Raw genomic sequence first — 26,426 nt, 5'->3', positions numbered from 1 at the left:
TCTTAGATCGGATCTTCGCGACAGCGTCCAGCTCTGCGGCGGTCGCGTCTGCGTTACTCACCAGTGGGTTTCCGTCGGAATCGACGGTTTCCCCGATGAAGATGTGTATGCCGCCAATTGGGACGATGGAGAGCTTGACGGGGTTTGTCCTAGCCGGAATCCAGCACTCATCCGGAGGGACGATCGGCAGATTCCCGGCGTAAAGGACGCGTCCCACAGCGATGGTGTCGTCGTAGCTTCCCATGGCGGAACCCTCCCGGTTCCGGCCTCCAGACGCCACAGGCCCCACGGTGGGCGCCAACTGTCGTTGCCTAATCGACGGTACCTCGGAGGAGGGATCCTCACAAGGGGGAGAAGAAGTAGGGGCCATAGGGCGGAGTGCACACGGGACGGTGGTACGCGAGTTACCCAGCTTCGGAACACCTGCACGATGACAGGGCCTACTGCTGCTTGTCTGGAATTATCTGGGCGCTTTCGCGTTGTTACAATGAGTTGTGGTTGTCCCTCTAGGGGTCCCGGGATCCGGCTTATAAAGGCGCACGGATCTAGGGTTTACATGGAGAGTCCTAGCCGGATTACAGATAGCCTAGCTACGGTACAATATCTTGCCGTGCACGTCACGGATCCGCCTTCCATACACGTCGTACTGGATCCGGGTTCCTCATGGGCCTCCATGGATCCGGGTTACTCCTAAGGTCGGTACGGATCCGGCCTGCTGATCCTGGGCTGGACTTCTTCCTTCATGATCAACAGCAACTGGGCCGCCCGATGGGCCACATGCCTCATCACCGTCTGTGGGCCACCCGGGCTTGCCGGATCTAGGCACTGTCGATGGTACACCCATGAAGTATACCCACAACACATATCCTCTTGGTTGAGCCTTTTTATTATGGTGCCTCTTACTTGTTGCTCAACTATTTGTTTCTTGCAAGTGTTAAGCTTATTTTTCTATCTATGATCTATTGCAAATGTTTGTGTTTTAAATGGTAATGAGGGAGTAAGGATTCCATGTTATGCATATTGTATTCAAATGGAACATTTTAATTTATGCATGTACCTTGGGGAGCTTCCTCATTTTATTTAAGGCACTATTTTGTGGTGATCATTAGAGTTTGATTCACTTGGTATCTTTTGTTTTGAATGATATTATGGGAGTGATGATTCCATGTTTGTGCATTTTATACTCCAATGCAAATTGTCTTGTTTTGTGCACAAACCTTGGGGAGCTTCCTCAAATTATTTAGAGCAATCTTCTTGATCTTATCATAATATCTATCTTTCTTTTGGTATCTTCTTTGTGGTTCATTTGGTTGCTTGCTTCATTTGTTGAAGCTTCTTGACTTTGTTATCTTTTTACAATCTTTGATCCTATCTATAGTGTGATTCCTTCCGAATATTCGTCATTGGATACGTGCATTTGATTCCACTCAAATTATGAGAAATGCACACGCTATGGAGGAACTCTCACTATATTGGCCTTCTAAATTTTTCACCCATTTCGGCAATTGGTGCCAATGGGGGAGAAGTTTGGATGGTTTAAGGGGATTTGGTTATGTCTTTGCTTTGTGCTTAAGCATGTGCCTTTATTGCATTGCATCTTGTTGCTTTGCATAGTTGAATATTTAGAGGAAACTCCACTAGGCTTTGAATGCCAATATATGCAATGAAACTCAATATCATTCACACATGCATATATCATGGGGGAGTTTGCTCTATGTATTCAACTTGTTTGTTACTTAAATTCCTTATATAAACCCTCTCAAAGAGATTGTCATCAATTACCAAAATGGGGGAGATTGAAAGTGCATGGACCCCCATGTGTGGTTTTGGTAATTAATGACAATCCCTATGGACTAATGTTTGCATTGAGTTATATTTGTAGGTGTTGTCCATAGGCAATGCTTGAACCATATGTTGGCTTCAAGGTTGCATTAAGAAGAAATTAATGAAGGATATCAAGTATCAAGTATGCCTTGAAGATGAAGATGAAGTGATCCCTCAAAGTTAACTTCAAGACATCAACATGATGAAGAATGAAGAAATGAAGTGCAAGTTCAAGATGAGCCATCTCTAAGAGATCATTTGCTTGAAGCTTGCCATCCATATGGTGATCATGGATATGTGAAGATGTGCCGAAGAAAATGCTCTCCCATGGTGGATTATGGGGGAGCAATCCACAAGACTTCATCAAGCAAGCACAATCAAGAAAGGTGTTCCATCTTGTTGTGATCAAGATCGTCTTCATCGAGCTCAAGAGGAACGCGCAAGGTTAAGGTTTGCTCTTGATAGGGTTTCTTTCTTACAGGTCTCATGGTGTAGTTGGAGACCGTTTTATAGTTTAGTTGCCGTACTATCAAGAGGGCTCTCGAGTGAGTAAATCGATCGTATCGTTCGGAGAGAGCTCAAACCTTTGCATCCTTGCATCATATTTCTTGGTTGTTATTTTGATCTTATCCATGTGGTGATTTAGAGCTTGTGGTTATTTCCATAGCAAGCTCTAGTTCATCGAAAACGGATTCCGCATGAATCACTTGTTGCGTTTTCGATATTGGAGTTTTTCTCGGTTTCTCGTATTGAGAGGTTTCACTCTAAAATACATAGAAAAACCTACCCCACTTGTTCTTAAGCCTTTCACTCTTTGTGGGGTAGCTCTTGTCATCTTCTTTACAACAAAATTGGTTTCACCTAAATCCGAGTTTCCTAACTCAAGTTGTTGCATTTTCCATATTGGAGGTTTTACCGGTTTGCTGTTTATAGATAGGTAAAACCTTTATCCATTTGTTTCTATCCTACCTTACTGGACTATGATGGTTCCATGCATGATCTTGTAGAGCTTTTTACTAGCTTCGAAACGAGCCCAAGATCATCAAAATCGGAGTCCGGATGCAAAAGTTATTCAAGTTTCCGTGAAGCAATTTTTTGGCCGGAAGTTGGCCGGAAGTTCCGGTGGCCGGAACTTCCGCCCTAGTTCCGGTGAACTTCCGGAAATGATGATTCTGCACGCAAAAGTATACTGTAAGCTTTCCAGGGTCGCCCCACTTCATCCGGAACTAGGCCGGTACTTCCGGGGTCGGAAGTTCCGCCCCAAATGACCGGAAGTTCCGGTTTTGACGAGTTTTGTGCATAACGGGCAGATTTCTCTTGCCCTATTTAAGGGGGTCTTCTTCCCCAATGTTCCCCATCCGTTTGAGCTCGTTTTTGCCCCCATTGTTGACCTTCTTTGAGCTTGCTATCTCCCTCTCCCACCCATGAATCTTGCATCTATTTGAGAGAAAGATAGAGGAGATCTAGATCTACATCTCCACCAATCAAATCCCTCTCTTTGTGAGGGGAATCCACTAGATCTAGATCTTGGAGAAATTTGGTGTTCCTCCTCCTATTTGTTCTTCCTCTCTTATTCCTCCAATAGCTTTTGTAGCTTTGTTGGAATTTGAGAGAGAAGTACTTGAGCATCTTTGTGGTGTTCTTGCCATTGCATTTGGTGCATCGGTTTGAGTTCTCCACGGTGATTCGTGGTGGTGAAAGCAAGAAGGTTGTTACTCTTGGGTTCTTGGAACCCTAGACGGATTCTAGGCCTTTGTGGCGATTTGTTGGGAGCCTCCAATTAAGTTGTGGAAGTGTGCCCCAACCTTTGTGTAAGGCCCGGTTTCCGCCTCGAAGGAAATCCCTTAGTGGAACCGTGACCTAGGCCTTTGTGGCGAGGGTCACCGGCGATTTAGGTGAGGCGCCTTCGTGGCGTTCGGTGTGTGGTGTGATTACCGCATCTTGGGGTGAGGCCTTTGTGGCGTTGGTGTGCATCGAGCAACCACACCTCAAGGTGAGCCTCTTGTGGCGTTCGGGAGCACTAAGCAACCGCACCTCTCCACCGGAGATTAGCACTCGCAAGAGTGTGAACTCCGAGATAAATCATCGTCTCCCGCGTGCCTCGGTTATCTCTATACCCGAGCTCTTTACTTATGCACTTTACCTTGTGATAGCCATCGTGCTTGAAGTTATATATATCTTGCTATCACATACTTGCTTGTATTTCTTAGCATAAGTTGTTGGTGCACATAGGTGAACCATTGCTTAGAATAAGTTGTTGGTGCACATAGGTGAACAATAGTATATAGGCTTTGGGCTTGACAAAGTAAATGCTAGTTTTATTCCGCATTTGTTAAGCCCATCTCGTAAAAGTTTTAAATCGCCTATTCACCCCCCCTCTAGGCGACATCCGTGTCCTTTCACCCTCTCTCCGTTTCTTTCGTGGGGAGCAAGCAGATGAGGAGGGAAGAGTGGAGGCGCTGGATGCGTGGTGGCTGTACTTGCTCCAGGGAAAAAAGCGAAGAGGAAGGAGAGGGCTTCACGTGGGGGAGGAGGAAAAGGAGGCGCGGTGGTTGGGGAGGACCACGACACTTGCGTGCTCTCTCTCGAGGGGAAAATGCGACAATGAAGGGGAGAGCGAAGGGTATCGGACCGGGTCAGAGAGAACGGAAGGAATGGGCTACCGGGTAAGAGGGGAGAGAGAGGAGAAGATGGGCCGGGGAGAGATGAAGACATGGGCTGCCAGGAAGAGAAAGGAAGAGAGGGGAAGCTGGGCCAGGTTTAGAGGTTAGGGTTTATTAGATGGAAAAGAGAGAGAAAGGTTTATTAAAACCATACGAGAGGGAAAACAAAATAATTTAGGTTTATAAAAATAATTTTATTTTGATAAAACATGAATGAGATGATGCATATGCCATGATGATGCATAAAAGAAAAATAACAAGCAGATCTATTAGGGGTACTACCCTGGGCCGTTACATGTGCAGCCTCTTGCAGTCTTGAAAGCATTTTCTATGTAGAATAAAAAGGTAACCATCAAATTGCATATGCTTGCAATATATTTTGGAGACCAAAGAACTACAGATTATTCACGAATGCAAACAAATACATTTTGGATATAAATAGTTTATTTCTCTTTTAATTTAGTTCGAAGTGATGATGAAATTCATGTGATTTATAGTTATATCTTTTCTTATTTATCATTTAAACATCATAGTGTGGAGTATTAGAATATTTTAGCTTTTTTCTTGGTTGACCTGGAATACGATGTATGTTTGTAATGTTTGTTGCTACCAGATCCATGAGCGGAACTTCAAGTTCGTGCTTGATTCACGAGGTGTAAAAAAAAGCGTAGTGAGACTGTTTTCCACTAGACCCTAGATCTGTTTTCTGCATTATTGTGGTATGCGACTGATCTATTTGGAACATAGATTTTCCACCAGATCTAGAAGTTTTGGAGATATACATACCAACGATCCGAAACCTGGGATAGTTTTCCGAATTGCAGCTGGTGTGCTGTGATGGAAATGCCGTCGATGCTCCCTTGCTGTTGTTGCTTTATTTTCCTGTTTTGGATAAGGAGGAGGATTCTTGCAAAGCGGTTGGTGTGGAACTTTTGATTTTAGAAGCCAATTAGAGTAGTTTTGGTGTGCTTTCTACCCTATGACATTTCTGACCTACTTCGGGGTGTTATTGTCCATTCACTTTTATATTTGTTCTATTATGCCTCTATACATTTGGGGCCTACTTGGGGGCATTGTCGTCCACTCTCTTTTATGTTTATTCTATTCTGCCACTATTACATCCGGGAGCTACCGTGGGTCCTTGTCGTCCACTCTCTTTTACACTTATTCTATTCTGCCTCTATGACATACGGGACCTACCGCGGGGCTTTGTCGTGCACTGCCTTTTACATATATTATATTGTTCCAGTATGCTGTGGATGTTGTGGTTCATTAGTTTCAGATGTGTGGATGGGATTGTTCTCGAAAAGACAAGAATAAGAAAGGCAACAGCGCTGGTACGAAGGGGAATAAGAAAAATTCCTTCTTTTCCAGCGCAGGTACAAGTGCAAGGCTTATAGAGTGCAGCGGTGTCGGAAATACGAGTACAGTGTCTTCACTAAGAGGAGCATTGGACCTTGTTTCTCTTTGTTTATCTGGATGATTCTCTGGAGTACAGATGTGACGTAGAGACGAGTACAGCGTCCGTACCAAGGGGAACACGCAACCGTGTTTCTTTTTGTTTCTCTACAACAATTTCTGTTTTGTCTGGCGGAGGTACATGTGCAAGGATTGTGGAGTACAGAGGTGACGTAGAGACGAGTACAGCGTCCGTACCAGTAGAAGAACGGGACCGTGTTTCTTTTTGTTTTTCTGCAACAATTTCTGTTTTGTCTGGCGGAGTTACATGTGCAAGTATTGTGCAGTACAAAGGTGACGGAGAGACGAGTACAGCGTCCGCACCAAGAGGATCAAAAACTTGTGCTGCAAGAGGTGCAGGTGTAAGGCTTGTGGAGTACAGGAGTGAGTAATAGACGAGTACATCGTTTTCACCAAGAGGAGTACGGTATTGTGTTTCTATCTATTTATCTGGAAAAAATTCTGTTTTGTATAGCGCAGGTACATGAGCAAGGATCGTGGAGTGCAGAGTTGACGGAGAGACGGAGCTTGGTGTTGGAGTTGGAATTGCACTTGAGACTGGTGTTTCTTCATTGGCGTACAATATGTAAGCAGAAGGTACAATAATATGGGTACAAAAGGTAAAACACGTTTGAGCAAATAAAAAGGTGCACCAAGTTTCAACAATATATCATAGATGTGACGTAGAGACGAGTATAGCGTCCGTACCAAGGGGAACACGCAACCGTGTTTCTTTTTGTTTCTCTACAACAATTTCTGTTTTGTCTGGCGGAGGTACATGTGCAAGGATTATGGAGTACAGAGGTGACGGAGAGACGAGTACAGCGTCCGTACCAGTAGAAGAACGGGACCGTGTTTCTTTTTGTTTCTCTGCAACAATTTCTGTTTTGTCTTGCGGAGTTACATGTGCAAGCATTGTGGAGTACAAAGGTGACGGAGAGACGAGTACAGCGTCCGCACCAAGAGGATCAAAAACTTGTGATGCAAGAGGTGCAGGTGTAAGGCTTGTGGAGTACAGGAGTGAGTAATAGACGAGTACAGCGTTTTCACCAAGAGGAGTACGGTATTGTGTTTCTATCTGTTTCTCTGGAAAAAATTCTGTTTTGTATAGCGCTAGTACATGAGCAAGGATCATGGAGTGCAGAGTTGACGGAGAGACGGAGCTTGGTGTTGGAGTTGGAATTGCACTTGAGACTGGTGTTTCTTCATTGGCGTACAATATGTAAGCAGAAGGTACAATAATATGGGTACAAAAGGTAAAACACGTTTGAGCAAATAAAAAGGTGCACCAAGTTTCAGCGATATATCATAGATGTGACGTAGAGACGAGTACAGCGTCCGTACCAAGGGGAACACGCAACCGTGTTTCTTTTTGTTTCTCTACAACAATTTCTGTTTTGTCTGGTGGAGGTACATGTGCAAGGATTGTGGAGTACAGAGGTGACGGAGAGACGAGTACAGCGTCCGTACCAGTAAAAGAACGGGACTGTGTTTCTTTTTGTTTCTCTGCAACAATTTCTGTTTTGTCTAGCGGAGTTACATGTGCAAGTATTGTGGAGTACAAAGGTGACGGGGAGACGAGTACAGCGTCCGCACCAAGAGGATCAAAAACTTGTGTTGCAAGAGGTGCAGGTGTAAGGCTTGTGGAGTACAGGAGTGAGTAATAGACGAGTACAGCGTTTTCACCAAGAGGAGTACGGTATTGTGTTTCTATCTGTTTCTCTGGAAAAAATCATGTTTTGTATAGCGCAGGTACATGAGCAAGGATCGTGGAGTGCAGAGTTGATGGAGAGACGGAGCTTGGTGTTGGAGTTGGAATTGCACTTGAGACTGGTGTTTCTTCATTGGCGTACAATATGTAAGCAGAAGGTGCAATAATATGGGTACAAAAGGTAAAACACGTTTGAGCAAATAAAAAGGTGCACCAAGTTTCAGCAATATATCATAGAGCTGATAAACATCAAGTTTCAATAATTTACCAACACAAGTGTGACCAAACAATAGAAGAAGTTTCAGCAACACATTGCAAGATAGAAAGTTTCAATTCTTAGCACTAAACAAAAGCAAGCATGCTACACAAAAGCATACAACATCAGATCTCCAACTTCTAGACTTCAATTCTTCATTCTTCATTCTTCATTCTCCATCCTTCATTCTTCATTCTTCACTGCCCGCATTAAGCAAGTAGACACTTCCTCATCCTGAAAATGGAATTATAGTACTAAATTATAAGTGAAAATGATGGCCAATAACTCAATATATAAGAATGAGAATGCAAACAATGGTGATAACAACTTACAATTGGCCCGCCTAGAAGCACATGTCGCCAAATGGGCACGCATATGTGAGGTTCCATACTTTGGTTCTCCGCCAAACAGCACGTGACACATACACATTCAGCCTTCAATTCTCCAGTAGCAAGAACAACCCTATTGAACTCATTCCACACCATATATGTGGGCTTTCTCTTCAAACGAACTGGAGATGGGACATTTTCCTGCTCAACAGACTCACTTGAACCTGATGCCATTCCTACCACACAGTACCACAAATTAAACAACAGTTATCTGAACAGACTGTTTACTGCTGCTGGATCGCTCATAATACAGGAAAAAAAGGAGTAGAAATTTCCTATTACCTTGATGGATCTGTGGATGCAGATGGTCCCCGACTGCTACAAGCCTCGCTTGTACGTGCTCCTACTCTCAACCGCCGTCGTCTTCGTGGATTCGCCGGTCGCCGTCGTCGTCTGGCCGTCACTTGCGACTTGCCTTATATCTTGAGGAGGAGAACGGGAGGAGTAGCTGTGACCCACGGGAAGGGACGGGCGGAGGTGCACGGACCGACCGACGTGGCGACGTCTGCCGCCCGCCGGTGGTGGTTTATTTGGGGTCGAGCAGGGCGCTGTCGATTGGGGATTTCGGGAAGAGAGAAGCGGCGGCTGAGTGCGAGGAGAATGGGGGATAATGAGACTAGCGGGTGCGGTTCTATGGTTTTCTGTTATATATGTGGTGATCTATTTGACTGACATGTGGGGTCCCGGGTATCCGCGGATACCCGTCCCCACGGGGAAAATCGCCATTTTGAAACAAAAGTACAGACTCTAAAAAAAGTTGTAGGTAATTCAAAGCAACGTCATAGTACAGAGGTTTGAAAAAGAAAATTATTGCATTCGCATCTTTTATCACACTTCAGTTGTAGAGAAAAAGTGTTCTGATGCTTTCATTGTGCCATCATCTTGCACCTGTAAGTCAAAAACATAAAAAGTTTATTAGGAGAAAAAAATTATTTTGTAATTTCACTACAGAAAATTAATAATATTACGTTATTTTGTTTTTCAATGATCAGGTTAATATTATCTTTCTTTTTTTGATTGTACCTGTATTCTTTCTTTTGCAGAATCAGGTTATTTCGCAACCTGTTATGATATGTTAACAAGTTAGAACAACAATTTAAGCGGTTGCTGTATTAGACATGTAGTTTAGTTTAACTCACATTTTTTCCACTTCTTGTTTTTTCTGCAGTGCCTCCTTGAGTTGGAGATGCAGCTTCGTTGCCAACCTGCTTTTTTTGTATTTAAATTTTGTTATGATTCATATGTAGCTCAATTAGTTAAATTTGAAGACACACAACAAAAAATTGCCAGTGTGATTATGTCTTTTGTCGTACCTCATTATTTGCTATCCTTTCATCTTGCTGAATTTGCTTGCAACGTTCATCCTGTGCTTTCTTGAACAATGCGAAAGTTTGTCTGAGATGAAATGTTGTCTTCTGGAAACTTTCTATAACTTTAGCTTCGTTGTCAGAAATTTGTTTGATAGTAGTTGCTTGGTTTTCAGCAGCTGTTCCAGTTTTGAGGCGGTCAAATGTAGTTGGTACTTTGTGTGATAAGTCGTATGCACTAGTCAGCAAGTTGTCAATCTGTTCGAATGTTTCTTCTGATAAACTGGTGTTTTCTTCTTCAGTGGAACCACCAGCTGGAATGCTTGTTCCTTTGAAAGTACGCTTTGCTGACATCATTTGGTCTTCATGATGCGGATACATCCTCTTCAGTGGATTCCTTTTCTGGTAGTAAACTATGTCATTTGGTGATTTCCACTGTATGAATGATAAAATGAAAACATTGTATTAGCTTATGCAGTACGAGAAATAATGAACAAAAAGATAAAAGAGTCATTGAAATTTTCTTACAGGTAAGTTTCCAAATATCCAGGTGTTGGGGTCTTCCCCGCTTTTTTAGCACAGTCTGCTGCAGCAATACTCCTTAGTTTTTCATAATCCATGAAGTGTGTACGAGGTGTTCTTTTATCAAGGTCTGAAAAGTCTTGTTTCATACAACAGTCAAGATATAACAGGACTGGTGCTATGATGCAGCCAGCATTGTGATCCATTTTGATTTTGATTTTCTCAGATCTTTGGATGACTGCTCTCTTGAGCTCATCTACTAGCAACTGACACAAATCCATGTCCTTCAACTTTGATATGTCCAGATTTTTTACCATTGCTGCCTCCCTTGACACACGGACAGCTGTTCCAGGGCATATGAATTTCATGTACATTTTCAACACAAATACTTTCAGAGCCAAATCATCGTTCGCTTCATCTTTAACCAACAGCGTCAGAACCTTGCAAAGGTCGTCAGTATTTATATCCTCATTTTTCCTAAAGCCAAGCTCAATCTTCAACTCATGCAATGTTTTGTCGTTGCCACTTTCTGATGGTCTAGGAGCTGTGTTTGAACCGTCTGGTAGCCCAAACAGCAGATGGATAGCATAAGAAGTAATTTCAATTACTTTGTTTGCTACTCCTAGATTCAGAGTCATGGTTGCTGGATCAATTCTATTCATAAGGAAGCAGGCAAGTCGGATATTAATGTTTTGCCCGATCTTGCTGTCAAGAAAGGGACCCAAACCTGCATCCCGAAGCCTTCTTATATGTCGTTCCTTCAGTATTTCAACACGGGTGAATAGCTGTTTAAGTGAGCATCTTACTGTCTTGTTGATTTTTCTGCCCATAAAATTTATTTTTGCCTTTTTTGCAATCCTTCTTGCCTTTTCCTGTTTCTTGCCTTTATTTTTTTATCTTCTGAATTTTCAGATATGTTCTGCATGATTAAAATCAATTGTGTTAGACAAAAATGTTTAACAATATAATAAATGCATTTATTTTGTATCCAAGGTACTAATAAAGTACTCATATTTACCTTGTTGTATTCATCGTTTTCTTCATCGCTGGTGTTGTTCTCTTCGTTGTCGTCATGCTCAGCGTGATGTTTGGTATTGCGAGACGAATTTCTTATTGCGGTGACGTTTTCTGATTTCTTTCCTTCTTTGGCAATTTTTGTAGGCTGTGTTTTTTCTTCTTCATTGATATTTGGAGCACTTTGGCTAGAGCTGGTGACTACTGTCTCTTTTGTAGATGACAATCGTTTGCTTCTCCTTGGACTTTTAGAACCAATATCGACAGTCTTCTTTAACATGGTTTCAGTCTCTTTTTCCATTATTGCTGCCTCTTTCTCTGATGATATATTCTTGTGCTTTCTTCCTGCAAGGCTATTCAAAATGTTTCTGCGAGGAGGCGGTCTGACTGCTGTTGCAATATTTTTAGAGGAATCTGCGCTTGTTCTTGCTTCACAATTTTTCCTTTTAGACTGTAGGTTTGCATTTATTGCATTTATGTTGTCTTGCTCTTCTGGGAACACAACCGCCAGTGGCTTCAAGTTTAGTGGGGCAATTGGAGCTTCCTCATGATTTATAGTGGCTGCAATAATATCGCAGAAATCATCTATCCAAAGGTTAATACATGGAAATTGTATTTAAAATTTAATATAATTGTCTGAAGCTACTATAGTTTTATGTAGGCACATTTTAGTTGTAGACACGTTTTAGTTAATCGTAAACTCATTGTCACGGATGGTAAGCACCAGAAAAAAATTATATTAGAAATTTTGATATTTTTTGTTTTAATATGGTTTAAAATTAAACTGGTTTGACTTCAAAGGAATCATAACAGTAACACGTTTTGGCATTGAGGGATGACTTTATACATTACCTTCATTCAAAGACCGTGATTCCTGTTGACTTGTCATACCGGAGATTTGCTATTCCTTCTAAAATTGAAATGCAACAATCTGCAGGGGAGGAAAGCAACTTTCAGGCATTAGGCTGTACTTCTATCTTAAATTAATAAGACAGTATCTGTAGGGGATGAAGGTAATTGTTTGAATTTTCCTTGGTTTCTATTCATTGTTTCACACAAAAGGCTGTAGTTCTGCCTTAGATTAATAAGGTATGTACATGCAGATACAGAGTGCAATACAGAGCTAATACTGTTTACAACAGTCAGACCAATAAGCAAATAAATATTTAAGAACGAAAGGTTTGCTTTAGACGTAGATGCCATTTTCTTCTTTAATTTCTATACCATTGGAGAAGAAACCAAAGGAGGAAGCATCGATGGAATTAATCCATACTGTCCTGTAGCACCCTACCTTTTAATAAAGGCAAGATACCTGTGTATAGTGCTATTCCCGGGATCACTGATAGCACACACATTACAAAATATAGTAATCATTGCAATAGTATCAAATTACTACATCGTTGATCCAGAGGGTAAAGTAAAACCTTACAAATTGCATAGTCACATGGACTAGCTCAACAATGTTCAGAACAAACACAACGGAAATGTATATCATCAATGAGCCTTCATCATCTTCATGTGCCACAGGCAGTCATGTTGGAATGTAGACTCGAGATCCTACCACGTACTTCTCATCAGAAAATCCTGCACGTTTGAATATGCAGCCCCACGAATGGAGGTCAGTACAATGATGTACTGGCAAATGACACTTATATGGTGGCAGTTTTGGGCATGACTATCTACATGATATTTGGCAAGTGGAGTTTAGTCAAATTTGCATAAAGCCAATTTTATCCTATGTTTTATTTTAAAACAAAACTTTTGTAAAACTTGTAATGTTGTCATAAACAGTATCATGGTTACATCTCCCATGTACTATTCGACAGTTGCTACTCAAATTTTAATTCATTCGGAAAAGGTGATGAGATTCTTCCGTACATTCCCTGCCTAGAAAGCTCAAATTGTCCATAACCGGGGACACGGCTAAGATCTTAGGTTTACTCTCGAGAGGTTGTGCATTTTCACCTTACGACCCACCCTTCCCAAGAGAAGAATGAGACAAGGTCTTTCAGAAGAAGGTTTCAACCATAACCAGCTAGACCCGTTCCCGTTTGGCCATCACCACATCATCATGTCTAGCAACAAGTTGGACCTTACAGCTTACTTAATCCCGACAGAGCCCATAATACCATAAGGCTGCACTGGAAGTTATCTAAAACATGGACGATATATTAATCTCTTTAATCCTGAGTGGCCATCCACAAGTGTACCCTCAGGCGATGACAACCACAATGTGGCCCTGAGTAGCCACTCAACATTTGCGCACTCTCAGGGATTCATCACTTTAGTCCCTAGGGCGCGTGAGGAATTTATCACTTTAGTCCCTAGGGCACGTGAGCCTGAGCAGCCGCCCACCAATCAACCAATCCACCCAGGTGATTCATTAAGGTTGTTAATTTTAATTCTCAATACTCACAATCCAAATTGATCAAAACAGCAGTGGCACTTTGTTATTGCTAGGCAAACTAAAATCCTAGCAAGGGTTCATGGTAGCTACACACTACTGGGATTGATAAGCATAGCATAATTTTCGAAATCAAAATCCTACCATGCATACTAGTTTGAAAAACACTAATGCATATATAAAAATAAGTAGGATTTGAATGTCACTTGCCTTTTTGGTAGTCGAAGCGCGTTCACTTCTCTTAATCAAAATACGTGCCTCTCCGTACAAACTATATCATAGAATATAGCACAACATAAACACACCATTCAACAACAATAAAATCAAACCAAGCAAACAACAAGTAGTTATTCATTGTGTTTTAGTCATCGGATAAAGAAGATATGGCATGGAGTATGGCTTGCAAGACAAGGTTGTGAGAGTTTGGACGGAAAGTCACATGATTAGAAAGAATTGGATAATCCAAGATACAAATGAAGAATATTTATGCTTTACAAAAGCATGAAAAGAATTCGGAACGACTTATGTGAATTGAATCACATAAGTGACAAATAGTGCAACAACAATACTACTGAATAAGTGTGACAACAATTACTCAAAATAGTATGAATTGCACATAGGCTTGGGTATGAACTAACGATATTTGAAATTACTCAATTTACTCATTTGTAAGTTGAATGGTTTTAAACTAGGTCAAAGGGATGAATGAAAAAGAATTTGAATAGACACAATATTGGTTCAAGGTAAGTGTCTAGTGGTATTGGTGTGTGAATTTGATCTTAAATTTCACCTTCACACAAAAAATCATGTTGAGAAAGGATTATAGGAAAACAATAATGGATACATACTCAAATTCTCATATTTGAATTTGAGTATTTGCAAAGGGATTAAAATATTTTTGGACGGTGGTGCTATTGGATGAAGTATTGTAAAGCAAGGCTTATGCAATTGACATAGTGTGACAACACTCATCAGAGTAGCACAAGGTCACACATAGCATTGGATATGAACTAATGATATATTGAACTACTCAAATAACTCATTTGAAAATTGAATAGTTTGAACTAAGTGGAAGGATTAAATGTCATGAGGTTGTATAGGCATGAATGATATCGAGATTTGGTTTGCGGAGCCTAATGCATAACAAAGGTTCATCACATGTGATATGGGATAGAGTATCTCGACCCTACTAAAGTAAGGTAAAAATCTAAACTAGGACATGTCACACTTTACTCAAATAAGCCAATTGTTATTTGAATAATATGAACTAGACAACCAGGGGTAAGCTATGCATCATATGTGAACATGATAAAAAATTATAACTAGCCCTGGAAGATGGGTAGGATCATAAGGATCAATTTGGCTAAAGGAACTATGTCGAAACCAGTTATAGGACTACACTTTTCGCGAAAAGTCATTAGAAGAAGTTTTCCGGATGGAAGAACTTTCTACACGGAAGTTGTAGAGAATTCCATTACAAGCGTATCGCCAAAAGAATCTCTCGAAAAAAGATGGTAGGATTTATTTTGGAGACAAAGTTGTGAATCAAAGGGATACCGCGAAAATAAAGTGTGTGAAACTGACATGCAAAATGTCTAACATGATCTACGTGATCTGCTGATTCCAACGGTATATGGTTTGTCGAAATCCGACGGGTAGAACTTAAGATATGAATTTTACAAAACTAGACAGAAATGGTTGCAGTTCTAATGGTGTACGAAAAATTGTCCGAACAAGTTGCTCGGATGAAAAAACTTCCTACATATAAGTTGTAGAGGATCTAATTATAAAGTTAACAGAAAAACCACTATTCTAAATGAAGGTGTAGATCTAAGGAAATAAAATTACAAAGTTGCGTACGACAATCTACATAAAAAGAGCGAAAATAGATTATTTACCAGACGAGGGATCCGTCGAGCGCGCCGTTTCCCAAATAGCGTTGCGAATGTTCTCGCAAATAGCTGCGTCGCGGGGAAGAAAGAGGATTGGGCGCGCTAGGCTGTGTTGGTGCGGCTGGGAGGTTCCTGGGCAGAAGTATTTATAGGCTGGGAATGAAGAGAAATCGCTTCGACGGGCGATGTGGGACTAAAAATTGTTAGACAGGAGATTGGCAGTGGCGGCGCGCGTACGCGGGGCGAGGCGGGCGTGCTGGGCCGGGCGGGCAACTGGTGGCGGCGGTTGGGCGGAGGCGGGCGTTGGGCCGGGACGGCCTGGGAAGGCTGGGGCGCTCGGATGGGCCGATCCGGATAGGTGGGCCGCGCGTGGGCGACGCCGTGCTGGCTGCCGCGCGCGGGCGGTGCTAGGCCGGGGCGGGGCTGTGGCGTGCTGGGCCGTTCGGCCGGGCCGCTCCTCTATTTCTTTTTTTTTTGAAATTGGAAATACATTTTCGGAGGCTCAAAAATAATCGGAAAAATACAAATGAGGTACCGTTGGATTAGTTATGAAAAATGCTTCAATATGAGACTAAATTTGGAACAAAAATATAAACTTTATAAAACCAAAATTTGACATACATGTCTATGTGGCTATAGTGCCCTTTTAGGGTTTAAATTGTTTTCTCAAATGAAATATTTTATAAGTTTTAAAACCTTCGAATAAAATAGAGTATTGTTAGAAAATATTTTGAAACTAAGGTTTACGAAAACTCCATTTTGAAAAATAGTTTTTAATAACTTCAAAAAGTTTTAATTCTTTTTAAAAATTTCAATCAATTTCAAACAATCAAGCATTAAATTCATTTTTATTTTACATTTCGAAATTTGGAAAATTTCGGGATGTGACAGACTACCACCCTTAAAAGAAATCTCGTCCTCGAGATTTGAGAAAGGCTAGAAAGAAAATGTTTTGGTGCAGGTCTTCTAATAGGTTCATACTCACTATTGCTTCTTTCTCGAACATCTCCGAGAAGATTTCGGAAGTTAACCTTGGGTTTGAAAACTTGGAACTAAATCATATGCGGTCATGCCATCAATTGTATCCAATCTTATGGCGGTACTCATCCCATGGTTATTATCTTTCACTTGAGTACACATGGTCATGGGGAATTCTTTATGATACCTTCTCCAAATACCATCTCATGCAGCATCTCGTGTAAATCTATAATCTAAGGGTACGGCTTCTACCACCCTTAAAAGAGACTTTTGTTAGGTGGTCATAGATCTTGGGTTTAGGCTAAGCTCATCTTGGATATGACTTGGCACATCCGAGGATAAGACTTGACACAGGGTCATTGTTTGAAAACATCTATGACTTCTAGGCTAGGCAGTTGTTTATTCACATATAGTGAACAACGTATCTCTTCAAGGTAAGTCGAATAGGTTTCCTTCATAGAAGGGCTTCTAATCCAAATGGTCGGTTGTTAAACTACTTGTGACACTGATGGTCACTCCTTGGGTCTATTAGGAGACCAAGATGACAGGACTTCACGACTTTCCTCATCTTTGTTTATTGGTGTATTCGACGGTCTTCCACTATCTTCATTTAGAGGTTGGGTGTTCATTCTCACCGTAGTCCTACGGTTGGCAGCACTTGCCTACTATAAGGTCATAATATCTATTCACCCTATGGTTCAGGCTTAACAACGACGTCTCTCTTGTAGGTACGTCTTTCTAGATTTACCATTCTTCATACAAGAGTAAACAATATGAGTAGTCGTCATGGGGGCCAATCCATGTCGCACCCAATCATTTCCTTGTTTTCAGTTTGGTATATCTCGTATTCTAACACTTGGTCAACCTCACAAGTTTTGACAAAAACCTCCACGGAGATTTGAATCAATGTTTCAATCCCCATTATTGAACTGTTTTGAAAACATTTCTATCGATCCCTAACTAGAGTTTTGCGTATCTCGCACTCTTCGGTTCTTCATCTGATAGGAAACATTTAGGTTGATTTCACTACTGTTTTCTTCAGGGCAAGTTGCCGAGAAAACATTCTCTGAGTTGGGTATAGATGAGAATAGATAGAAAGATTCTAAAGAAGATTTCCAACCCAACACATTAGATAAAAGCAAAATATCTTACAAACAACATCTAACAAGCATCAAGCAATATGATTCAAACACAAGATAACTAGTATGGTCATACCTCAATTTGGTAAGATCAATACTTGGTTACTTTATCGTTGGTTCGCTAAAAGAGAACTAATGGTGGTCTAGTCTATTTATATCTCGCGTGCTTCAAGTTTCACTTCTACTCCTTAGTTGTATCTTTGGGTCTTGTGCAAATTGTTTCGGAGTCTTTCTTCAAATCTTTGTTGGTCTTCTATGAAACACTTCTTGCGGAGTCGAAGAATGTCACACGAAGCAGCAGTCCCTCACTTCAGGCACAAGTCATCGTCGGTCCTTGTTGATAGTTTTGATAAGGTGGTCATCTAAAGTGAGAGGAAAACAATTTTGAAGATGAAGTGGATGAGAATACCAGAAGTTCACAAAGCAAACATCCTTTTGATTAAAATAGGATTAGACAAATTTTTCATCTTATGGTCTTCCTATTTCTAATCCAAACCTAGGGTCTCGATCCTACAGGCAACACTATGCTCTGATACCATTCTGTAGCACCCTACCTTTTAATAAAGGCAAGATACCTGTGTATAGTGCTATTCCCGGGATCACTGATAGCACACACATTACAAAATATAGTAATCATTACAATAGTATCAAATTACTACATCGTTGATCCAGAGGGTAAAGTAAAATCTTACAAATTGCATAGTCACATGGACTAGCTCAACAATGTTCAGAACAAACACAACGGAAATGTATATCATCAATGAGCCTTCATCATCTTCATGTGCCACAGGCAGTCATGTTGGAATGTAGACTCGAGATCCTACCACGTACTTCTCATCAGAAAATCCTGCACGTTTGAATATGCAGCCCCACGAATGGAGGTCAGTACAATGATGTACTGGCAAATGACACTTATATGGTGGCAGTTTTGGGCATGACTATCTACATGATATTTGGCAAGTGGAGTTTAGTCAAATTTGCAAAAAGCCAATTTTATCCTATGTTTTATTTTAAAACAAAACTTTTGTAAAACTTGTAATGTTGTCATAAAAAGTATCATGGTTACATCTCCCATGTACTATTCGACAGTTGCTACTCAAATTTTAATTCATTTAGAAAAGGTGATGAGATTCTTCCGTACATTCCCTGCCTAGAAAGCTCAAATTGTCCATAACCGGGGACACGGCTAAGATCTTAGGTTTACTCTCGAGAGGTTGTGCACTTTCACCTTACGACCCACCCTTCCCAACAGAAGAATGAGACAAGGTCTTTCAGAAGAAGGTTTCAACCATAACCAGCTAGACCCGTTCCCGTTTGGCCGTCACCACATCATCATGTCTAGCAACAAGTTGGACCTTACAGCTTACTTAATCCCGGCAGAGCCCATAATACCATAAGGCTGCACTGGAAGTTATCTAAAACATGGACGACATATTAATCTCTTTAATCCTGAGTGGCCATCCTCAAGTGTACCCTCAGGCGATGACAACCACAATGTGGCCCTGAGTAGCCACTCAACATTTGCGCACTCTCAGGGATTCATCACTTTAGTCCCTAGGGCGCGTGAGGAATTTATCACTTTAGTCCCTAGGGCGCGTGAGCCTGAGCAGCCGCCCACCAATCAACCAATCCACCCAGGTGATTCATTAAGGTTGTTAATTTTAATTCTCAATACTCACAATCCAAATTGATCAAAACAGCAGTGGCACTTTGTTATTGCTAGGCAAACTAAAATCCTAGCAAGGGTTCATGGTAGCTACACACTACTGGGATTGATAAGCATAGCATAATTTTCGAAATCAAAATCCTACCATGCATACTAGTTTGAAAAACACTAATGCATATATAAAAATAAGTAGGATTTGAATGTCACTTGCCTTTTTGGTAGTCGAAGCGCGTTCACTTCTCTTAATCAAAATACGTGCCTCTCCGTACAAACTATATCATAGAATATAGCACAACATAAACACACCATTCAACAACAATAAAATCAAACCAAGCAAACAACAAGTAGTTATTCATTGTGTTTTAGTCATCGGATAAAGAAGATATGGCATGGGGTATGGCTTGCAAGACACGGTTGTGAAAGTTTGGACGGAAAGTCACATGATTAGAAAGAATTGGATAATCCAAGATACGAATGAAGAATATTTATGCTTTACAAAAGCATGAAAAGAATTCGGAACGACTTATGGGAATTGAATCACATAAGTGACAAATAGTGCAACAACAATACTACTGAATAAGTGTGACAACAATTACTCAAAATAGTATGAATTGCACATAGGCTTGGGTATGAACTAACGGTATTTGAAATTACTCAATTTACTCATTTGTAAGTTGAATGGTTTTAAACTAGGTCAAAGGGATGAATGAAAAAGAATTTGAATAGACACAATATTGGTTCAAGGTAAGTGTCTAGTGGTATTGGTGTGTGAATTTGATCTTAAATTTCACCTTCACAAAAAAATCATGTTGAGAAAGGATTATAGGAAAACAATAATGGATACATACTCAAATTCTCATATTTGAATTTGAGTATTTGCAAAGGGATTAAAATATTTTTGGACGATGGTGCTATTGGATGAAGTATTGTAAAGCAAGGCTTATGCAATTGACATAGTGTGACAACACTCATCAGAGTAGCACAAGGTCACACATAGCATTGGATATGAACTAATGATATATTGAACTACTCAAATAACTCATTTGAAAATTGAATAGTTCGAACTAAGTGGAAGGATTAAATGTCATGAGGTTGTATAGGCATGAATGATATCGAGATTTGGTTTGCGGAGTCTAATGCATAACAAAGGTTCATCACATGTGATATGGGATAGAGTATCTCGACCCTACTAAAGTAAGGTAAAAATCTAAACTAGGACATGTCACACTTTACTCAAATAAGTCAATTGTTATTTGAATAATATGAACTAGACAACCAGGGGTAAGCTATGCATCATATGTGAACATGATAAAAAATTATAACTAGTCCTGGAAGATGGGTATGATCATAAGGATCAATTTGGCTAAAGGAACTATGTCGAAACCAGTTATAGGACTACACTTTTCGCGAAAAGTCATTAGAAGAAGTTTTCCGGATGGAAGAACTTTCTACACGGAAGTTGTAGAGAATTCCATTACAAGCGTATCGCCAAAAGAATCTCTCGAAAAAAGATGGTAGGATTTATTTTGGAGACAAAATTGTGAATCAAAGGGATACCGCGAAAATAAAGTGTGTGAAACTGACATGCAAAATGTCTAACATGATCTACGTGATCTGCTGATTCCAAGGGTATATGGTTTGTCAAAATCCGACGGGTAGAACTTAAGATATGAATTTTACAAAACTAGACAGAAATGGTTGCAGTTCTAATGGTGTACGAAAAGTTGTCCGAACAAGTTGCTCGGATGAAAAAACTTCCTACATAGAGGATCTAATTATAAAGTTAACGGAAAAACCACTATTCTAAATGAAGGTATAGATCTAAGGAAATAAAATTACAAAATTGCGTACGACAATCTACATAAAAAGAGCAGAAATAGATTATTTACCAGACGAGGGATCCGTGGAGCGCGCCATTTCCCAAATAGCGTTGCGGATGTTCTCGCAAATAGCTGCGTCGCGGGGCAGAAAGAGGATTGGGCGCGCTAGGCTGTGTTGGTGCGGCTGGGAGGTTCCTGGGCAGAAGTATTTATAGGCTGGGAATGAAGAGAAATCGCTTCGACGGGCGATGTGGGACTAAAAATTGTTAGACAGGAGATTGGCAGTGGCGGCGCGCGTACGCGGGGCGAGGCGGGCGTGCTGGGCCGGGCGGGCAACTGGTGGCGGCGGTTGGGCGGAGGCGGGCGTTGGGCCGGGACGGCCTGGGAAGGCTGGGGCGCTCGGATGGGCCGATCCGGATAGGTGGGCCGCGCGTGGGCGACGCCGTGCTGGCTGCCGCGCGCGGGCGGTGCTAGGCCGGGGCGGGGCTGTGGCGTGCTGGGCCGTTCGGCCGGGCCGCTCCTCTATTTCTTTTTTTTTTTGAAATTGGAAATACATTTTCGGAGGCTCAAAAATAATCGGAAAAATACAAATGAGGTACCGTTGGATTCGTTATGAAAAATGCTTCAATATGAGACTAAATTTGGAACAAAAATATAAACTTTATAAAACCAAAATTTGACATACATGTCTATGTGGCTATAGTGCCCTTTTAGGGTTTAAATTGTTTTCTCAAATGAAATATTTTATAAGTTTTAAAACCTCCGAATAAAATAGAGTATTGTTAGAAAATATTTTGAAACTAAGGTTTACGAAAACTCCATTTTGAAAAATAGTTTTTAATAACTTCAAAAAGTTTTAATTCTTTGTAAATTTTTCAATCAATTTCAAACAATCAAGCATTAAATTCATTTTTATTTTACATTTCGAAATTTGGAAAATTTCGGGATGTGACATGTCCCCGAGCTCACAGATCTCTAAAGGCACCCGTCGTCGCGGATTGAAGGGTTGCCGGCGGAGTCGGCGGAGTTAGTAGCCACTGTAATCCCCGTAGGATTAGCTTCCTACCATGTGGTCGTGCACGGGGCAGCAGCCGCAACAACAACTCAGATCTCCACAGCTTCCTTCACCGCTGGTTGATGAGGAGGAGGGTAGTGTAGAGAGGATAGGTGTTTGGTGGCTCGCTAGGGTTTGTCCTCACTTTTTGCTAGACGGGTGACTGGAGAAGGAATGGGAGCTGCCGCATAGTCTATGTGTTCTAATTTGTAGAAAAGGAATACAGGTGGGGAGAAAACGAATTCATGTATCCTAGTGCAGTCTGTTGCTTGATGAGAAACGAACCTCAGATGGAGCAACAGTGGAGGCTATCTTGATGCTCCAACAAGTTCTTGTACGGGGTCGGCCTGTACCTTGTCCTTGTCCTGAGTTCTTCCGTGGGTGTTTGAGAATATTAGAGTTGAGTATGTAGGTTTTTGCCCTAATACAGCTATATAGATGTAGAAGACGAATTGGTTGATGTTGTGGGTCCCACCACGTCAGGGTTGTGCGCGATTTGTTGATATTCCGAAAATGCCACTTATACTCGAACGATTTAATTCATTATTTCAAAAATGGAGATTATTATCAGGTTGTTTCTTTTGGTTTTGGTTGCAGCTGGGGAAATTACAGATGCGGCACGAAGATCAACCACTGTATCTTTTTGGTTTTAGTTTATAGTTTCTGTTTTCTGTAATATCTAATGTTGCTGATATTATGTAGTACGGTTGTGCTGTATGCGCAATCTGGCGCAGCACGAACACGTGCGTGTCTGTTGTTGGTAAGGGTTGAACCAAGGTTGCACATGTACCTCCGGTGGCATGTGGCAGGAAGCGTGACACGTTGCTAGTATCTTCGCCGCGAATGCGGAACGGCAGTTGCTATGGTGCCGTTGGATCTGCCTCGAGAGAGGAGTCGTCGAGTCTCATCCGTCGCTCCGAAAACTGTTGCGGACTAAAGAGTGTGGGGAGCTCATTCATGTCCCATCCGTCGCCTCGGAATCTGTTTTCGATCTCTATATAGACTGCGTGGAGCTCTCCATAACTTCCTGTGCTTCTCCGTTGCTCCAATCCACCAAAGTCTTGTCTTGTTCATCGTTTTCAAGTTGGTTCATCTACGGTAGGTATGGCGTCCAATTCCGCGGTCATCAATCTGAAGCGGGGACGCGGTCGCCCTATTGGAAGCAAGGACAAGGTCCCCGGGCGTCGAGGAAGTTGAAGGCTGCCGCCGCCCCGCCTGCGGATGTACCGAGGCCCAGTGGGGGCGTCACTGCCACTGGCGAGAGTTGCCTGATGAGCATCGCGGCCGCCGCGTCCACCGGTGCCGTAACAACCTTTCGGGTGCCACGGGACATTCCGACCGTCGCCGTCGTGGAGAATAGGCCGCCAGTGAAACGCTCGTGGAAGGAGGTGTCGATGACCTTGTCACAGGCGCATGAGTTCTTGTTGTTCGTCACCGTGCCAGGGCTGATGAAGCTGAGGCTTCTAGACGCCTTTGCCAAGGTGTACGCGCGGTACGATCCGGGCTATGCACTCTTGCGAGAGGCGAGTCCAAAGCAGGAGCTATGGAAGGTGTGGACTCTCTGGGAGCATGGAAGCCTGTACCTTGCTGGCGATTGGGGCATGTTCGCTGCTCTCTACGGTGTTCAGTCTGGGAATGTCCTGTCCTTTCGCCACAGGGAGGATAATACTAGCTTCGTTGTCAAGGTCTTCAACAACGAGGCGTGCCGCGTTTCGTTCCACCCTCTGTTGGCCTAGTATTAGCAACGTCGTCTACAACGAACCGGCTTGTGGACTCTTTTGATTTGTTGCCCTCTTCGTTCTTGTATTCTGTTCTGTATTTCCGTTCGATGTAATTTTCATGGTATTGGTGAAGTTGCAAGGAAGTCTGGGTACTTGTTTTTTTGAATTCGTACTTTTTGGTTTTGTTCTTATTCAAGTGGTATACATTCTTTACGAGTACTGTGGTAAAACTGTCATCAGTACAGCTGTGCAACGGAAACGAGTAGAAGTTTCGTGTCTGTTGGTTTTAGTTAATAATTTCTCTTTGTTGTAGGTACAGTTGCTAAGAGGGCGGAGTACAGGAGTGAAATCGACGCGAGTACATCTGATTTACGAAGAGCAGCAGCAGATTGTTTCTGTTTGTTTTTGTTCATGTTTCATTTTATATAAGGTATATATTGTTAATAGCCTGGAGTACTGCGTTGCAACTGAAAGGAGTACAGGTGCTGCATGGAGATGAGTACGAGATTGTTTCTGTTGGTATAGTTGGTTTCTTCGGTTCTATTGGATAGGTACAGTTAGTAATAGCGTAGTGTACAGTGTTGCAACTATACCGAGGACAGTTGTGTCATGGATAGGAGAACCAGATTGTTTCCGTTGGTTTCTTCTGTTCTATGTGATAGGTACAGTTGGTAATAGGGTAGAGTACAGCTTATCCCAGTTGATAGTTATGGAGTACTGTCCAATCAGAATCACGAGTACTAATACATAGTATGTGTAAGTACTGAACGATGTGCTGCATAGGTACATTTATGTTGTTGATGGAGTGCTGAAGCAGCAGGTGCACTGTACTGCTGTACAGCATGATGCATAAGTATGGTTGCATAGCATGCAATGGATGCGTAAGTACGGTTACAAAGTATGAAATGAAATGGATGATTTTAATGCTCTGTATTAAACTTATTTTTGGAACTGATGGACGACCCCCTCATCCCTGTAACTGCTTTCACCCCCACTACTTTTGACGGTTTTATAGGTGTTGGCGCATAAGTGTTTTTCATGGTCTAAAATTAGCAACCGCTACTACTAACTGCCAACTCCAGTCCTTATATTCTGAACATTTCTTTGTATCTCTATCACATCATCCGCTGAGAAACAACAACATACTGCCGTACAGGAAAATCCACTCTTCTTCTCTGCAATCATCATCAATGGAGCAGGGTTCTTCCTCTCTCGTTTCTGCGATCGCTTCTGGTCCATTGACGCATATCAGCGCTCACTCAGACATCATCACCGTTGCTAGAATGTCCCGAGGTATGCCAGGTATGCGCAATGCTATCCGTGAGGATGCAAGGTTTCCCTTTGGATTGCCCTGTCTGCTGCATTCTGATCCTAGTTCATGGCCCGCTGATCGCACTGAACAGGTATTCATCGTTTTCCATGGATTGCACGAAAATGTTTGTGTACTGTATTTCATACTAGAAAATTCGAAAATTCGCAGGGTATTGACGCATAACTGATGCCACTAGACGCTCCTTTCGCAAAAGCATTTGTACCTTGTACACAGGTCGGGTCAGGCGACAAGCACTGGGTTGGTTCCAATGGCGAATGGGTTGCAGTTGTTCAGGAGCAAGCACGGTGGTCTCTGCTTAACGTCTACACAGACGAGGAGATCCCTCTTCCATCCGTTCGTAACGTTGGCATCGCTCCAGATGGGCCTTTCTTGTATCGGTATGATTTGGCACACATGCAGTTGTTGAAGATTCAGATAACTGCTGAACCATACAGGGTTGGAAACAAATGGAACTACTATGTCATAGCAGTGTTTGATAAGATAATTGAAATCATGCGTGGTGGTAGTATGGACGTGCATTGGAGGATCCTTCGCAACGATTACCTTGCACCGTCAAGGTATGTTGATGCCATTCTTACCAGTGGTAGGATCTACGCTGTTACTGCACCCAGAGGGGATGTCCTTGTTTGGGATCCTACTATTTGGGGTGAGTTTTTGATTTCGGTGTTATAGTTTAATTTTTTTCTTTATTTTTGCACTTATTGTATACTATTTTTGCATCACGTTTTTCTTATCTTAGTTATATAGTATCCGATCTATCTTAACCACGTTTAAGCAAAAAAAAAAAACAGGTGCCAGTGCTGCTCCTCAGGTGATAGCTGCTCCAGAGATTATTGAGCAGCCAAATCTACATGGTGGTGTTCATGATGGCAACAACATTGCTCCCGGCACGTGGTTCCTTTCTCCGGGGCATGAAGGCACTATTCTTTGGATTAATGTTAGAGGTCATGGTGAACCCAGTGAAGGTAATCAGATCGATCATATGGGGAGGGAGCTACTGATTTACCCGTCGATGCGTTGTCATGTCTATGCTAGAGATTCTTATGGTGATGACGCTGTCACACCAAATTGGGTCAGGCTTGAAGGTCTGCAAGGCACATCCTTGTTTCTTGGTATAAACTACCCGTTTCTGCTTGGTCCTCCCGAGGCAGCTGGTCTCAACGATGTCAATGCAGCTCCAGTTTTCACATCAGACTGTGTGTTTGCTACTCACAAGCGTTTCCACCAAGTACCACAGCCTGTTCCAGATTGGTGTAGGATGTCACTCAATGGTGG

This window comes from Lolium perenne, chromosome 6 (genome assembly GCF_019359855.2).
Source record: "Lolium perenne isolate Kyuss_39 chromosome 6, Kyuss_2.0, whole genome shotgun sequence".
Taxonomy (NCBI): Eukaryota; Viridiplantae; Streptophyta; class Magnoliopsida; order Poales; family Poaceae; genus Lolium; species Lolium perenne.
Note: the sequence above shows the minus strand (reverse complement) of the source record.